The 18412-nt window shown below is 40.8% G+C and overlaps 5 non-coding genes across 5 annotated transcripts; 4 read left to right on the top strand and 1 right to left on the bottom strand.

Moving 5' to 3' along the window:
• Positions 1 to 959: 959 nt before the first annotated feature.
• TRNAA-AGC (transfer RNA alanine (anticodon AGC)) lies at positions 960 to 1032 on the top strand. The gene has a single exon. It is a non-coding gene; the product is annotated as a tRNA-Ala (tRNA).
• A 9262-nt stretch (positions 1033 to 10294) lies between these two features.
• TRNAA-AGC (transfer RNA alanine (anticodon AGC)) lies at positions 10295 to 10367 on the top strand. Its single transcript has one exon. It is a non-coding gene; the product is annotated as a tRNA-Ala (tRNA).
• Positions 10368 to 13955: 3588 nt separating this feature from the next.
• TRNAA-AGC (transfer RNA alanine (anticodon AGC)) lies at positions 13956 to 14028 on the top strand. Its single transcript has one exon. It is a non-coding gene; the product is annotated as a tRNA-Ala (tRNA).
• Positions 14029 to 18118: 4090 nt separating this feature from the next.
• Positions 18119 to 18191, top strand: TRNAA-AGC (transfer RNA alanine (anticodon AGC)). The gene has a single exon. It is a non-coding gene; the product is annotated as a tRNA-Ala (tRNA).
• A 148-nt stretch (positions 18192 to 18339) lies between these two features.
• Positions 18340 to 18412, bottom strand: TRNAA-AGC (transfer RNA alanine (anticodon AGC)). The gene has a single exon. It is a non-coding gene; the product is annotated as a tRNA-Ala (tRNA).

Here is an 18412-nt window from a genome sequence, read left to right as displayed (position 1 = left end):
AATTACAATATTCTCTAGTGGACTTTAATTTGTACAATATGAACTAGTAAATATGGAAGATTGTGGTGACGTCGGGCGCCAAACCTCGACCCCTGGTAGGTCAGGTACGCCGCCTTGCCAAGTCGTACACTCAAAGGTACATGACGTCGCTGTCTCTCTGACGGTATACGACCCAGATCTCACCCTTTACATTCATAGTTAACCAGGCTGGTTATTAAACATAATCTCCATAGTATTGAATACAATATTAAATGAAAGCCTGAATTTCTGTAAATTACTGAAGTAACCTGAGGGAGAAGGAAGGTGGAGGTGCGGCCAGACACATGATGACTTGTCCTCCGGGTGGTGCCACGAGCAACCGGGTCAGCTGCTCTCACATTAAGAAGAGGATTTGATTCTACACTCATAACTGACGTTAAATTAATCAACAAGTTTGACAACAGGGAGTTATTAATTACAGTTACTTTAATACCTGAATGACTCAAAGTGATACTTTAAAACCAATGAGAGCTGGCGACCCTGTATATACACTGCTGTCCAAGTCCCCGAGGGAGGCCCTTCTCACTTCCCAAGTGAGGTACACTACCCTCTCACTCCACTTTCAAGACTCCATGGACCAAATAATGCATCTATAATACATAATTTCTTACAACAAACCTAGTTTGTTACAAGAACACTGGACGCGTGATACTGTGGTCCCGAGATTGATCCCGGGCGCCGGCGAGAAACAGTGAGCAGAGTTTCTTTAACCCTGATGCTTCTGTTACCTAGCAGTAATTAGGTACCTGGGAGTTAGTCAGCTGTCACGGGCTGCTTCCTGGGGGTGGAGGCCTGGTCGAGGACCGGGCCATGGGGACACTAATCCCCGAAATCATCTCAAGATATACTTAGACGAGTTTAAAAAAATAATACGATCATACCTAAGTTAACAATTACTAACAGCAAGTTTAGACCAGCACGGGGGTGTAGCTCAAATGGTAGAGCGCTCGCTTAGCATGTGAGAGGTACGGGGATCGATACCCCGCATCTCCAGTACTCTTTCGTTATGAGAGAAATATGTAATTATAAGTATAATAATGACCAATATGAGGCAGTTCCTATTTAGACATAACTAAACTCATTAAATATCCAATATTCGCTCTAAACAATCCAGTAATCCCAAGTCCATTTGCCTGGTAATGTGTCCAACAAATCAACTACAATATTCCCACACCAGTATTTACCCAGGTCTTCTCTGAATCTAAACTTTCCTAATTTATATCCATCGTAACGTGTTCTGTTTCGTGTCAGTGCGTCTGACACTTTTTATATCCCCTTTTGTCACATGCTTTCGTACATTTACATTCTTAAGTCAAATCTTATCACATCTTCCTCTTTCTAGAGAATGTAACTTAATAATATCTTTTAGTATTGGAGGTAGAAATTGGTGGGATTAACTGTGACATTCGGCTCTGAACCCTCTCATGGGAATTTATGTCAGTTCCAACATTCACCAGGTGACTAGAACTCTATATTGTTGAATGTGAAACCGTAAAAGACTTCAGACCTCCTGGCCTATTGTATCACCAACTGTGTAACTATTTCATTGAGTCAGATGTTCTGGACGACATCCTGACAATTTATCCAATATTTGCTTTTCCATTTTAAAGAATGAAGAACAATTTAAGTGTTATTACTTCTAAGCTGTATTACTTATGAACCCATCATTGTCCATGTGTGGCAGTGCACAATAAAAGGTTGTTTATACATATTCATACATTAGAAAATTGATTGTAACCATGATATATATGTGTGCTTCAGCCTACAGTTCAGATCTATTGTCTTGTGTATGACCCTCTGTCCTGCGTGACAGTTAATACCAGCATTATCCTCACTTTAATAAGGCTTAATGGCAATCCTCAAATTAGCGAAAATTGTAATTAATTTTGTCAATAAAGATGTTAATAATAATGATAGTTCCACGCCACTGTTACCAGAACTGGACAGCATGATCTGAGGCTCAGTAACGGTATGATGAAGCTCTTGAAGAAAATTAGATGTTTGGTTTAGTGTGGTGTTTGAAGGTTTATTAACTGGGGAGGATTACTGCGACCATCACAGCAGCTCTGTGCTCTGGACATTTGACAACCAGCAAGTTGACATTATTCCTGAACATAACCGATCAAATATAGCGGCGGCCAGGATAATGATTGGATGGATTATGAGAACGTTCACATCCAGAGACCTCACAGCAATGCTAGTTCTGTTTAAATCACTGGTGCTGTCCCGTCTTGAGTATTTTTTTTTTATTTTCTACCACAGACGTGGCCACACATTTGTAATGCTAACCAGCATATATACATTTTCTTCTGTCCTCCATGGACAGGGTTAGAGATGTGTTAAACATATAGTTCAGGGATTTATTGAACAATCAACCACAGAAGGTGATTTGGTGCTTTTAAAATGCTAAGCTAACCCACATACGTAAATACATAGATACACAGATTTACGTATTCCCTACATAAAGTGTTCGAAGTGTCTTTTACATAGTGTCATTAATGTGCATTTACAAAGGTGAAATGTAAGTCTGATAAGCTTCCACATATACTTTATGCACATACATATACATAGTTGTTTCAAAGCGTTATATGACAAAGAATGCTGAGTAAACGGGACGCCACGAGCGTAGTTACAGTCATCGTGTAACTACACTTAGGTAATTACACTTAGATAATTACACACATATACGTACATATACATATATACACACACACACACATGCATATTCATACATTTATCTCTTTTACTCTGACAGGGTGAGATAGCTATCTTCTTGAGGTTATCTTGAAATGAGGTCGGGGATTTTTAGTGTCCCCGCGGCCCGGTCCTCGACCAGGCCTCCACCCCCAGGAAGCAGCCCGTGACAGTTGACTAACTCTCAGGTACCTATTTACTGCTAGGTAACAGGGGCATAGGGTGAAAGAATCTCTGCCCATTGTTTCTCGCCGGCGCCTGGGATCGAACCCGGGACTACAAAATCACGTGCACAGCTTGTTGTCCGCTCGGCCGACCGGCTCCCTATCTTATAGAGAAACTAGCGTGCAATTAAGCACTTAGTCACTGAAGGTGATTAAAGTGCTTGTACAAGCTCAGGTAATATAGTTACATCACATACATACATTGTATAATTGATACATTGCCTGGTCTATATAAGGTACAAGTCCAATATATCACCAAGTGTTCCAGTACTCATGTAGTAGTCACAGAGTTCAGCATACCTTAGCTCAGGAGGGCGAAAGTCAGTCAATATGGGACATTCTACAATTAGAGTATTGCTCAGTACTCATTTCCCCTTCCAGAGCAGGAGAGATCTCTGAAGTAGAGGGAATACAGAGAACATATACGGTACGCACAGACACGATAAAACATCTAAATTATTGGGACCGTCTCAAAGCTCTCAAAACGTACTCTTTGAAAAGGAGACGAGAAAGGTATCAAATTTTATATACATGGAAGATACTTGAAGGCCAGGTCCCAAATTTGCAAAATAGAATAACAACGTACTGGAGCGACAGATGCGGAAGGAAATGCAGAATAGAACTGTGGTGTTTGTGTGTTACTGAGGAAGTCTTGGTTGTAGGGTTGATGTAAAGTCATGACTTGGTTACTGACTTTAATACTTAATATGATTACATGACTAGTAGCTACCAAGCTTGGCGGGCGTCCTGTACGCTCTTCTGTTTACCTTCCTTCTCTCTGGCGTCCCAGCCGCCGCACATAGAAAACGGATGGTACCATTTTCTGTGAACATGACATCCCTCCTTTTCTTTAAAAAGAATGAATACAGGATGTCTACCATACTTGTAGCACAAAGCAAAGTTATTGACACAAAGTAAGTTATTAACATATCAAGAGATACTGCATACATTTAACATTAATTAAGCACACAAAGAATTTAAACAACTTAATCTTTACCACAAAGGATTTCAATGTTAAAAATACATATGCAATGTTAAACAAACATGAAAGAAACTGTACTACAAAGTTACAAAATATTGAATGAGAGATCTGCATTATTCAAACAATATTAAATTTAGTTTAGCACAATAAGTAAATACTTTTCATTACATAGGAACACAATTAATCATCAAATCGTGTAGGGCGTTTAACATGACGTTTAGGACGAGAGTCCTTAAATGCAATAACATCCCTTGATGAATTGTTTGTCGGGTTATAACTATTTTTTTCTTTTTCTTTTGCACGACTTTGCACTTCATCATTTTCTACACTAGTTGGAATCACTTTGAAATAAGCCATATTACGTGTTATACTATGATCTCTATTACTAGCTGTTACCATAGTTCCTTTTACACTAATCACTTTATATGGTTTTGTATCATACGGCATATCTAACTTTCCCTCTTTTTTCTTTTTAACGAGAACAGTGTCTCCAACCTTTATGAACTGTTCCTTTGCACGTTGATCATGAGCAATTTTCATTTTGCCCTTGGCTAGTGCATCCTTCTGAGCGAGACGTTTATCCGTTACCTCGGCTGGCATGACGGGTAGTGCGATTCTCATAGGACGTCCAAATAAAAGTTCACCAGGTGACTTGCCCAGTGTTCCATGCGGTGTTGCACGGTAGTTCCTGAGAAAAGCATACATAGCTTGTTTCCAGGATCGTCCTTCGGCATGAGCACAGCGTACCGCTTTCATGAGAGGTTGCATGAATCTCTCAACTTCTCCATTTGCTTGAGGATGTAGTGGCATCACACGGCGGTGTTTGAATCCAATATGCTCAGCAAAGTTGACAAAGTCTTGTCCATTGAATGGCGGTCCATTGTCCGTCTTGACAACTTCAGGAATGCCAAAGTTTGAAAAGATCTTGTCAAGTTTCGGGATGACGGCCTTTGCAGATGTGGAATTGATGATTTCTACTTCTGGATAACGTGAGTGATCATCAATGACTACCATCAAGTACTCTCCAGTTGGTAGTGGTCCGCAGAAGTCCATCGATACTTCCGTCCATGGTGCAGCAGGTAGTGGTGAAGGTTGTAGAGGTGTTGGTCTTGAAGTATCCACTGCAGCTTGGCAAGGGACACAGGCATCATGCATATCCTTTGCTTGACGATCAATGCCAGGAAACCACACCTTTTCTCGTAGCAGCTGTTTGGTCCTAACAAGACCTTGGTGTCCTTGATGTGCAAGCTTCAGAGCACGTTGCTGGAGAACAGCTGGAATAACGATACGAGTACCTCGCAGCACAGTGTCGCGTTGTTGCGTAACACTTAATTCTGTCTGGATGCGTTCAAGTGCTTTGAATGCATCTTGGTCAACTCCTGAGGGTGGGATGCGTGGAAACTTTTTCTTAGTCAATGCATCCACTGTTGCTTGCAGAGTTGGGTCCTCTAGGGTTGCAGTACGGATTTCATCAAGAGTAAGAGCCTTAGGGACTGCATCACAGGTTACAGAGTGTACATATTCCTCGGCAACTTGCTGATGCTTGGTGATGGTGAAACTGTTGGCAGGATGTCGACTGATGTAATCAGCGGGATTGCCTGCACCCGGCTTGTATTTCACCGTAAAGTTGTATGGTTGCAGACGAAGAGCCCATCTCTCAATGCGAGCTGGTGGTTTGGACTTTGGATTATTGAAGATGGTCTCCAACGGTTTGTGGTCAGTGACTATCGTGGTGAAGGGTGCACCAAGCAGATACACATTGAAGTGTTCACAGCCCCATACAAGAGCAAGAGCTTCCTTCTCTGTCTGACTGTATCGTTGCTCAACATCTGCGAGAGAACGGCTGGCGTAGGCAATTACTACTCTGGAATCTGGTTGACCAGGTTTGTGTTGGGCTAACACAGCACCTAAACCAACAGGACTAGCATCCACCGTTAACTCAGTGTCCATTGATGGATCAAAGTATGCAGCAGTCGCATTCTCTACTAGTGCATCTTTCACAGCATCAAATGCATTTTGCTCGATATCGCTCCAGTACCATGATGCATTTTTCTTCAGGAGCTCACGTAGAGGCTTTGTAATGGTAGCAAAATCTGGAATGAAGCGAGAACAGTAGTTTGCCATTCCCAGAAAACTATGTACTTCAGTGGACGTTGAAGGAGGTGCAGCATTCTTGATATCTGCAACTTTCTTAGGATCTGGAGACAGACCTTTGTCACTAAGTACATGTCCAAAGAATTCAATTTTATGTTGATTGAACTCACACTTTGCTCGGCTTAGCGTCAAATTCTTTTCTCGTAAGCGTTGCAATGTTGCACGAAGAGCTTTGTCGTGTTCATCTTGGGTACGGCCATAAACAATGATGTCATCAGACATGTTGTCAGCATTAGGTATGTCTTGCAATACCTGGCTGATGATGTGCTGGAATACCTCGGCAGCACTGTTGATACCAAAACTCAGGCGCTTGTACCTATACAGACCTCGATGTGTCGTAAACGTTGTGATGAAGCGGCTCTCATCATCAAGTTCAAGCTGATGATAGCCCTTGTTTAAATCTAACTTGCTGAATACAGTGGCACCATTCAAGCGGTAGATCATATCATCTACAGTCGGTGTAGGATGGCGTTCACGCATTATTGCCTTGTTGGGAACACGCATGTCCACACAAATGCGTATCTCATCTGGATTCTTCGGCTTTGGTGGAGTGACAATTGGGCTTACCCATGGTGTTGGGCCTGTTACTGGTTCAATGATATCTAGTTCTATCAGCCTATCCAGTTCGGCATCGACTTTCTTGCGAGTATGGAATGGTTGTCGGCGATGTGGTTGGGCAACTGGAATTACATCTGGGTTGATATGCAGATGTACTTTGCTATCAGTATAACAACCTATGGATTTAAATCGATCAGAAAATTCAGCAACAATACCATCAACATTGTTTGCAGATTCCACTGCTACAGCATTAGAAAGCTGAAGTAGCCCCAATTTGGTTGAAGTCTTGTAACTGAGTAAAGACTCCTTTGCATTCCTAACAACATGGAATGTAGTAATGAGCATTGCATTCTTTGACTTAATCTCTGCAGTTAAAGTTCCAATCACTGGCAAGGCTAACTTTGAAGCATAGGCAGTGGCTTTGCCATTATAGTTCTCAAGCTTTGGGAACTGTTTTTTAAATTTTTCATAGTGGCACTCAGCAATGGTGTCAATGTTTGATCCAGTGTCAATGAGAACCTTGAGACAAATACCAGCAATGTATACAGATGTCTCTGGGTTGTTTGGAAGATCATTCCATTCTGTGATTGCTTGTACTCCATAAGTATAATCACATTCACTGTCATCTGAGACTGGTTGTAATGAAATGTTGTCTTGTACATTATTAACATTCTGGATATGAGGTGCAATATTGTGTTTACCACCTCGACCCCTATGACCTGATCCTCGTACAGTGCTTTTATTCACTGACTGTGGTTTCTTTAGTGCAGAACGACACATAGCACCAAAATGACCTAGTTTTCTACACTCATAGCACTTCTTACCTTGAGCAGGACAAACATTATCTTGGTGTGGGTAGTCTCCTCCACAATTGTAACATTTATTGTTGACACCCTCTGATGTGGGTCGTTGTGACTGCTTGAGCCTTGTTCCTTGACCCCAGTTGTGACGTGGTTCTCGGCTAAATTTACTGTTAGGTTTGCCATGATATCTTCTTTGATTACGATGTCCTCCCTGAACTTTACATACCTCATCACTGTTAGTAACAGTGGCAGCACCGTTATTGGCACTGCACTCCATGACACGAGCATCACGTGCAGCATCTTCCATTCGACGAGCCATATCCAGTATCTTGGTAAGAGAACTTTCATCATCAACAAGTTCTAGAGCTCTTCGACGGAGACGTGTAGATGTGCATGTTTCAATTATTTGCTGTTTGATTTCTTTGTCAACATCAGCAAACTCACAATGGGCTGCTAAACCCTGCAGACGTGTGTGGTATTGATCCACAGTTTCATTAGAGAGTTGTTTTGCTCTCCTGAAATGCATAATTTCCATAGCAGTATTTTGCCTTGGTTTGAAATGCTCTGTTAGTTTGGCTTTGGCAGTGTCATAATCTTTGGCACCACCAGTGTCTTTCAGTGTGTCAAAGATGTCACAAACTCTATCACCTGCATAATGAAGTAGAAAGGCACGCTTTCTTTCAGCACTTTTGATGTCAGAAACTATCAACAAATTTTCAAACTTTTTAAGCCATTTGACCCACCTCTGTGACAGGTTTGTCTGGTCACAGTCAGGATCAAATGCAGGAAACTGAGGTATATTTGCCATTTTTACTGAATAAATGTAACTTATCACTTAAATGTTCCTCAGAATATTAAACACTTACTGCACTGTATATGTTAGTCAAGAATTCACTGTAATTACTTTAATTTTGCAAAGCACACAAGCATTTTAATGCAAAAGTTCACAACAGTGCACAATATAGCAGCAACTGACTTCTTACCTAGCCCTTGTGTACATGTGTTGTTCCTACTCACAGCAGAAGCACAGCAGTTGGTACAGCAGCAGTTGGTACAGCAGCAGTTGGTACAGCAGTTGGTGCAGCAGTTGGTACAGCAGTTGGTACAGCAGTTGGTACAGCAGTTGGTACAGCAGTTGGTGCAGCAGTTGGTACAGCGTGATGAATTTTGTAGCACGAAGCGTCGTTTCGTAACCAAAACATCAGGTTTTGTACACATCAAAGCGTCGTTTCGTACACAACGTCGGCAGATTCTTCAGTACAGTTTCTTCAGCACAGCTTGGGTAGCACACAGCTTGGGTAGCACACAGCATCGGTTAGCACACAGCATCGTTTAGCACACAGCATTGGTTAGCACACAGCATCGGTTAGCATACAGCATCGGGTATGGCGCTCACAGCTTCTCTTCCTCCTCCAGGCAGCATGCTTCTCCCTTGTGTTTGAAACTGAACAAATACCTGCGTTCACAGTTCATCCTCGTCGCCAATGTGGTGTTTGTGTGTTACTGAGGAAGTCTTGGTTGTAGGGTTGATGTAAAGTCATGACTTGGTTACTGACTTTAATACTTAATGTGATTACATGACTAGTAGCTACCAAGCTTGGCGGGCGTCCTGTACGCTCTTGTTTACCTTCCTTCTCTCTGGCGTCCCAGCCGCCGCACATAGAAAACGAATGGTACCATTTTCTGTGAACATGACAAGAACCAGTAAGGAGTAGAGGTGCCAAAGGCACAATCAGAGAACACTGTCTGAACATCAGAGGTCCACAGCTGTTCAACACCCTCCCAGCAAGCATTAGAAATATTGCCGGAACAAAGGTGGATGTATTCAAGAGGCAATTAGATAAGCTCTTGCAAAAAGTGCTGGACTCACCAGGCTGTAGTGGATATGTGGGCCTGCGGGACGCTCCAAGCAACAGCCAGTTGGACCAAGTTATCACAAGTGGAGCCTGGCCTCAGGCGGGGCTCGGGGAGTAGATGAACTACCAGGAACCTCTCCAGGTATGCTCCAGGTGTCCCAGGTACCACTTCTAATATCTATATATATAAATGTCTGCCCAAAGTTGAAGACCTGACTCTTGGGCCTAGCCTCACCCAACTTTGAAACCTGATTCCGGTTGGGTACGTGCCCAACATGGCCGGGTTTACCAGAATTCGAGAGGGAACAGCATGTCACTCCACACACTGACCCCACACGACGACCTTTGACACAGTACACCAGCTGCGACTGGCTAAATATTCTGACTTTTTTATTATATATTTTATTATATGCAACATTATGCAATAGAGTTGAAAAATTAATTGAATTTTTTCTATTACAAAATTAACAGAACTACTTTATGCATTGAGTATTTCATGAATTAATAAGCCATATTGACACATGCTTACTGAATTATCTTGAGATGATTTCGGGGATTACCGTCACCGGGGCCCGGTCTTCGACCAGGCCTCCTTTTTGTTACACACCCCCAGGAAGCAGCCCGTAGCAGCTGTCCAACTCCCAGGTACCTATTTAATGATAGATAACAGGGGCATCAGGGTGAAAGAAACATTTTGCCTCCGCCTCCACCAGGGATCGAATCCAGAACCTCAGGACTACGAATCTGAAGCGCTGTCCACCAAGCTGTCAGGCGCCTTTTAGAAATAATATGAAGAGAGAGAGAGAGAGAGGGGGGGGGGCTCAGGTAGACACGACCACTGCAGGTTATCTTACCAATGCAGTTATCAGTCTAACATCTACACCTGAGAAAACAATTACTAACTCTAAGCATACTTACACAACTTTAAAAATAATACGATCATACCTAAGTTAACAATTACTAACAGCGAGTGTAGACTACCACGGGGGTGTAGCTCAAATGGTAGAGCGCTCGCTTAGCATGTGAGAGGTACGGGGATCGATACCCCGCATCTCCAGTACTCTTTTGTTATGAGAGAAATATGTAATTATAAGTATAATAATGACCAATATGAGGCAGTTCCTATTTAGACATAAGTAAACTCATTAAATATCCAATATTCGCTCTAAACAATCCAGTAATCCCAAGTCCATTTGCCTGGTAATGTGTCCAACAAATCAACCACAATATTCCCACACCAGTATTTACCCAGGTCTTCTCTGAATCTAAACTTTCCTAATTTATATCCATCGTAACGTGTTCTGTTTCGTGTCAGTGCGTCTGACACACTTTTTATATCCCCTTTTGTCACATGCTTTCGTACATTTACATTCTTAAGTCAAATCTTATCACATCTTCCTCTTTCTAGAGAATGTAACTTAATAATATCTTTTAGTATTGGAGGTAGAAATTGGTGGGATTAACTGTGACATTCGGCTCTGAACCCTCTCATGGGAATTTATGTCAGTTCCAACATTCACTAGGTGACTAGAACTCTATATTGTTGAATGTGAAACCGTAAAAGACTTCAGACCTCCTGGCCTATTGTATCACCAACTGTGTAACTATTTCATTGAGTCAGATGTTCTGGACGACATCCTGACAATTTATCCAAAATTTGCTTTTCCATTTTAAAGAACGAAATAAAATTTGTATATACATTACTTCTAAGCTGCATTACTTATGAACCCATCCCTGCCCTTGTGTGGCAGTGCACAATAAAAGGTTGTTTATACATATTCATACATTAAAACATTGATTATAACCATGATATGTATGTGTGCTTCAGCCTACAGTTCAGACTTATTGTCTTGTGTATGACCCTCTGTCCTGTGTAACAGTCAATACCATCATTATCCTCACTTTAATAAGGCTTAATGGCAATCCTCAAATTAGCGAAAATTGTAATTAATTTTGTCAATAAAGATGTTAATAATAATGATAGTTCCACGCCACTGTTACCAGAACTGGACAGCATGATCTGAGGCTCAGTAACGGTATGATGAAGCTCTTGAAGAAAATTAGATGTTTGGTTTAGTGTGGTGTTTGAAGGTTTATTAACTGGGGAGGATTACTGCGACCATCACAGCAGCTCAGTGCTCTGGACATTTGACAACCAGCAAGTTGACATTATTCCTGAACATAACCCATCAAATATAGCGGCGGCCAGGATAATGATTGGATGGATTATGAGAACGTTCACATCCAGAGACCTCACAGCAATGCTAATACTATTTAAATCACTGGTGCTGTCTCTTCTTGAGTACTTTTTTATTATAATTATTTTTTACCTCAGACGTGGCCACACGTTTACAATGCTAACCATAATACATACATTTTCTTCTGTCCTAAATGGACAGGGTGAGAGATGTGTTAAACATATAGTTCAGGGATTTATTGAACAATCAACCACAGAAGGTGATTCGGTGCTTTTAAAATGCTAAGCTAACCCATATACGTAAATACATAGATACACAGATTTACTTATGTCCTACATAAAGTGTTCGATGTGTCTTTTACATAGTGTCATTAATGTGCATTTACAAAGGTGAAATGTAAGTCTGATAAGCTTCCACATATACTTTATACACATACATATACATAGTTGTTTCAAAGCGTTATATGACAGAATGCTGAGTAAACGGGACGCCACGAGCGTAGTTACAGTCATCGTGTAACTACACTTAGGTAATTACACTTAGATAATTACACACATATACGTACATATACATATATACACACACACACACATGCATATTCATACATTTATCTCTTTTACTCTGACAGGGTGAGATAGCTATCTTCTTGAGGTTATCTTGAAATGAGGTCGGGTCTTTTTAGTGTCCCCGCGGCCCGGTCCTCGACCAGGCCTCCACCCCCAGGAAGCAGCCCGTGACAGCTGACTAACACCCAGGTACCTATTTACTGCTAGGTAACAGGGGCATAGGGTGAAAGAATCTCTGCCCATTGTTTCTCGCCGGCGCCTGGGATCGAACCCGGGACTACAAAATCACGTGCACAGCTTGTTGTCCGCTCGGCCGACCGGCTCCCTATCTTATAGAGAAACTAGCGTGCAATTAAGCACTTAGTCACTGAAGGTGATTAAAGTGCTTGTACAAGCTCAGGTAATATAGTTACATCACATACATACATTGTATAATTGATACATTGCCTGGTCTATATAAGGTACAAGTCCAATATATCACCAAGTGTTCCAGTACTCATGTAGTAGTCACAGAGTTCAGCATACCTTAGCTCAGGAGGGAATACAGAGAACATATACGGTACGCACAGACACGATAAAACATCTAAATTATTGGGACCGTCTCAAAGCTCTCAAAACGTACTCTTTGAAAAGGAGGCGAGAAAGGTATCAAATATTATATATGTGGAAGATACTTGAATGCCAGGTCCCAAATTTGCAAAATAGAATAACAACGTACTGGAGCGAAAGATTCAGAAGGAAATGCAGAATAGGACCAGTAAGGAGTAGAGGTGCTAAAGGCACAATCAGAGAACACTGTCTGAACATCAGAGGTCCACAGCTGTTCAACACCCTCCCAGCAAGCATTAGAAATATTGCCGGAACAAAGGTGGATGTATTCAAGAGGCAATTAGATAAGCTCTTGCAAGAAGTGCTGGACTCACCAGGCTGTAGTGAATATGTGGGCCTGCGGGACGCTCCAAGCAACAGCCAGTTGGACCAAGTTATCACAAGTGGAGCCTGGCCTCAGGCGGGGCTCGGGGAGTAGATGAACTACCAGGAACCTCTCCAGGTATCCCAGGTACCACTTCTAATATATATAAATATAAATGTCTGCCCAAAGTTGAAGACCTGACTCTTGGGCCTAGCCTCACCCAACTTTGAAACCTGATACCGGTTGGGTACGTGCCCAACATGGCCGAGATTACCAGAACTTGAGAGGAAACAGCATGTCACTTCACATACTGACCCCACACGACGACCTTTGACACAGTACACCAGCTGCGACTGGCTAAATATTCTGACTTTTTTATTATATATTTTATTATATGCAACATTATGCAATGGTGACGAAAAATGAATTGAATTTTTTCTATTACAAAATTAACAGAACTATTTCATGCATTGTGTATTTCATGAATTAATAAGCCATATTGACACATGCTTACTGAATTATCTTGAGATGATTTCGGGGATTACCGTCACCGGGGCCCGGTCTTCGACCAGGCCTCCTTTTTGTTACACACCCCCAGGAAGCAGCCCGTAGCAGCTGTCCAACTCCCAGGTACCTATTTAATGATAGATAACAGGGGCATCAGGGTGAAAGAAACATTTTGCCTCCGCCTCCACCAGGGATCGAACCCAGAACCTCAGGACTACGAATCTGAAGCGCTGTCCACCAAGCTGTCAGGCGCCTTTTAGAAATAATATGAAGAGAGAGAGAGAGAGAGAGGGGGGGCTCAGGTAGACACGACCACTGCAGGTTATCTTACCAATGCAGTTATCAGTCTAACATCTACACCTGAGAAAACAATTACTAACTCTAAGCATACTTACACAACTTTAAAAATAATACGATCATACCTAAGTTAACAATTACTAACAGCAAGTTTAGACCAGCACGGGGGTGTAGCTCAAATGGTAGAGCGCTCGCTTAGCATGTGAGAGGTACGGGGATCGATACCCCGCATCTCCAGTACTCTTTTGTTATGAGAGAAATATGTAATTATAAGTATCATAATGACCAATATGAGGCAGTTCCTATTTAGACATAAGTAAACTCATTAAATATCCAATATTCGCTCTAAACAATCCAGTAATCCCAAGTCCATTTGCCTGGTAATGTGTCCAACAAATCAACCACAATATTCCCACACCAGTATTTACCCAGGTCTTCTCTGAATCTAAACTTTCCTAATTTATATCCATCGTAACGTGTTCTGTTTCGTGTCAGTGCGTCTGACACACTTTTTATATCCCCTTTTGTCACATGCTTTCGTACATTTACATTCTTAAGTCAAATCTTATCACATCTTCCTCTTTCTAGAGAATGTAACTTAATAATATCTTTTAGTATTGGAGGTAGAAATTGGTGGGATTAACTGTGACATTCGGCTCTGAACCCTCTCATGGGAATTTATGTCAGTTCCAACATTCACTAGGTGACTAGAACTCTATATTGTTGAATGTGAAACCGTAAAAGACTTCAGACCTCCTGGCCTATTGTATCACCAACTGTGTAACTATTTCATTGACTCAGATGTTCTGGACGACATCCTAACAATTTATCCAAAATTTGCTTTTCCATTTTAAAGAACGAAATAAAATTTGTATTTATATTACTTCTAAGCTGCATTACTTATGAACCCATCCCTGCCCTTGTGTGGCAGTGCACAATAAAAGGTTGTTTATACATATTCATACATTAAAGCATTGATTGTATCTATAAACATGTAGGCTGAAGCATATATGTGCTTCAGCCTACAGTTCAGACTTATTGTCTTGTGTATGACCCTCTGTCCTGTGTAACAGTCAATACCATCATTATCCTCACTTTAATAAGACTTAATTGAAATCGTCAGATTAGGCAAAATTGCAATTAATTTTGTCAATAAAGATGTTAATAATAATGATAGTTCCACGCCACTGTTACCAGAACTGGACAGCATGATCTGAGGCTCAGTAACGGTATGATGAAGCTCTTGAAGAAAATTAGATGTTTGGTTTAGTGTGGTGTTTGAAGGTTTATTAACTGGGGAGGATTACTGCGACCATCACAGCAGCTCTGTGCTCTGGACATTTGACAACCAGCAAGTTGACATTATTCCTGAACATAACCCATCAAATATAGCGGCGGCCAGGAAAATGATTGGATGGATTATGAGAACGTTCACATCCAGAGACCTCACAGCAATGCTAATACTATTTAAATCACTGGTGCTGTCTCTTCTTGAGTACTTTTTTATTATAATTATTTTTTACCACAGACGTGGCCACACGTTTACAATGCTAACCATAATACATACATTTTCTTCTGTCCTCCATGGACAGGGTGAGAGATGTGTTAAACATATAGTTCAGGGATTTATTGAACAATCAACCACAGAAGGTGATTCGGTGCTTTTAAAATGCTAAGCTAACCCATATACGTAAATACATAGATACACAGATTTACGTATCCCCTGTATAAAGTTGTAAAGTAAAGTAAAATAAATAAAGTAAATTTTATTCAGGAAAGCGCATACATAGTTGATTTATAAACATAATGCTTGATTTATAGACAGAGGTAGTACATACAATACCTAAAGCCACTAGTACGTTTCGGGCAAGGTGAGATGGGGAAAAAACACTTAGACTAAAACATAATAGTAATTGAGCTTAAAGTATAAATTGCGTTGAAAAAAAAATAAAAGATAAAAAATGGGGGGGGGAGGCACTGTGGTTGAAAAGACATGGGTTGACATTTAAGGGTAAGGTAGGTTACAGGGTGTTAATTAGGTAGTACTTAGTTTTCATCCTTAACTGGTTGAGAGAGGTACAGTCTTTGACATGATTGGGAAGGTCATTCCACATTCTGGGTCCCTTGATTTGTAGAGCATTTCTAGTTTGATTAAGTCGTACTCTTGGAATATGAAATAGGTATTTATTTCTGGTGTGGTGCCCATGGGTTCGGTTACAACCTTCTAAGAAGCTTTTAAGGTCAGGATTGACATTACAATTCAGAGTTTTAAATATATAGAGTACACAAGAGATAATGTGAAGTGACTTAATATCTAACATATTCAGAGATTTAAGTAAGGGTACCGAGTGATGTCTGGGGCCAGAGTTGGATATTGTTCTAATAGCAGCTTTGTGTTGGGTAATTAGAGGACGTAAATGATTTTGGGTAGTAGAACCCCAAGCACAAATACCATAGTTGAGACAAGGATAGATGAGAGAGTAATAGAGTGTCACCAGGGCAGGGCGAGGTACATAATATCTGATCTTAGAAAGAATGCCAACAGTTTTAGAATTTTTTTTGCTATATTTAGAATGTGTGCCTGGAAATTCAGCTTGTTATCGATGAGGACACCAAGGAATTTACCATCAACTTTACTACTGATTTGTATATTGTTTATTCTTAGATTAGCTTCATTTGAGGATTTATTACCAAACAAAATATAGAAAGTTTTGTCAATGTTAAGGGTGAGTTTGTTAGCAGTTAGCCAAAGATGGACTTTATTTAGTTCAGTATTCACAGTGACATTTAGAGCAAGAGGGTCAGGACTGGAGAAAATGAAAGTTGTGTTATCAGCAAATAAGATTGGTTTGAGGTGTTGAGAGGCATTTGGAATAAAGAGAAGAGGGCCAAGTATGCTGCCTTGTGGAACACCATTGTTTATGGGTAGTTTAGGAAAAAGTGCTATCTGTGATTATACCTGAAGTAACCGGAGAGGTTATGTTAGTCCAGATGTGGTCAAGAGGAGAGGCAGTACTATCAGTGATTCTAGTAGGTCGAGTGATTAAGGGTATGAGGAAGCAGGAATTCATACAGTTGAGGAAGCTAACAGCAGTAGGGTGTTCAGGCTCGCAGAGGCCAATATTAAAATCCCCTGCGATAATTAGATGGTTTTTGTTCAGTCTTTTATCTAGTATTAGATTTCTAAGGTTAGAGTTGAATTCGGACTCATCAGTGTTAGGAATTCTATACTGCTCCCACAGTCAGGACAGACTCGGCACCCTTGACTCTGAAACTGGTAAAGATATAGAACACCTGTTCGAAGTGTTTTTTACATAGTGTTATTAATGTGCATTTGCAAAGGTGAAATGTAATTCTGATCAGCTTCCACATATACCTTATACACATACATATACATATACATAGAAGTTTCAAAGCGTTATATGACAAAGAGTGTTAGGTAAACGGGACACCACATGCGTAGCTCTCATCCTGTAACTACACTGAGGTAATTACACACATATACGTACATATACATATATACATACATATACACACATGCATATACATACATTTATCTCTTTTACACTGACAGGGGTGAGATAGCTGATAGAGAACCAGCGTGCAATTAAGCACTTAATCACTGAAGGTGATTAAGGTGCTTTTACAAGCTCAGGTTATATAGTTAAATCACATACATTATACCAATGTGGTTTAATATACCTACTAATCTCTCTCATCTCATTTTTTTTCTTTCTTTTCTTTCTTGCAATGTATCTGTTATCATTTTATTAATTCCGCTAGAATTTACCTACTTAAAATTATCTGTTAGATTAAGGACCTGCCCGAAACGCTGCGCGTACTAGTGGCTTTACAAGAGTGTAAATACTATGCTATGTATTCTCACACACCGAGTGTACCTTCTTGTATATAAATAATAAATAAATAAATAAATAAACAAAAGATAGAGAGAGAGAGAGAGAGAGAGAGAGAGAGAGAGAGAGAGAGAGAGAGAGAGAGAGAGAGAGAGAGAGAGAGAGAGAGAGAGAGAGAGAGAGAGAGAGAGAGAGAGAGAGAGAGAGAGAGAGAGAGAGAGAGAGAGAGAGAGAGAGAGAGAGAGAGAGAGAGAGAGAGAGAGAGAGAGAAAGAAACAGACAAACAGATAGACAGAGAGAGGGGGGGGGCTCAGGTAGACACGACCGCTGCAGGTTATCTTACCAATGCAGTTATCAGTCTAACATCTACACCTGAGAAAACAATTACTAACTCTAAGCATACTTACACAACTTTAAAAATAATACGATCATACCTAAGTTAACAATTACTAACAGCGAGTGTAGACTACCACGGGGGTGTAGCTCAAATGGTAGAGCGCTCGCTTAGCATGTGAGAGGTACGGGGATCGATACCCCGCATCTCCAGTACTCTTTTGTTATGAGAGAAATATGTAATTAGAAGTATGATAATATGTTTATATATAATTTTTATACATAAATATAGATAGTGGGCTTCATCACAGAGCAGCGGATCAATTGGTGCTTGATAAAGGAACCATTAACAAAAGTGTACTGGAGATGCGGGGTATCGATCCCCGTACCTCTCACATGCTAAGCGAGCGCTCTACCATTTGAGCTACACCCCC

Source organism: Procambarus clarkii, chromosome 24, assembly GCF_040958095.1.
Source record: "Procambarus clarkii isolate CNS0578487 chromosome 24, FALCON_Pclarkii_2.0, whole genome shotgun sequence".
Lineage (NCBI taxonomy): Eukaryota > Metazoa > Arthropoda > Malacostraca > Decapoda > Cambaridae > Procambarus > Procambarus clarkii.
The sequence above is the reverse complement of the archived record's forward strand: the minus strand, read 5'-3'. Positions and strand labels throughout refer to the sequence as shown.